This window comes from Penaeus monodon, chromosome 24, assembly GCF_015228065.2.
Source record: "Penaeus monodon isolate SGIC_2016 chromosome 24, NSTDA_Pmon_1, whole genome shotgun sequence".
Taxonomy (NCBI): Eukaryota; Metazoa; Arthropoda; class Malacostraca; order Decapoda; family Penaeidae; genus Penaeus; species Penaeus monodon.
The window spans coordinates 22,168,249-22,168,537 of record NC_051409.1 but is presented as its reverse complement, the minus strand read 5'-3'; positions in this window follow the sequence as shown (position 1 = coordinate 22,168,537).

The window sequence follows — 289 nt, the reverse complement described above, 5'->3', positions numbered from 1 at the left end:
TATATTATAAAATGATATATTAAAATAGATATATATAAAATATATATTTTTTATATAATATATATAATATAAAAATATTTTATATAAATTATATATAATATATAAATTTTTATACAATAAACTAAATATATAATTGTAAAAATTATAAAAATATATTATTTAATAAAAATATATAAAAATATATATATTTTGAATTTTTTATATTATAATATTTAAATTATAAATATATATATTTTATTTTTATAAAATAATTTATTTATAAAATATATACCCCCCCAAATAAAAATTA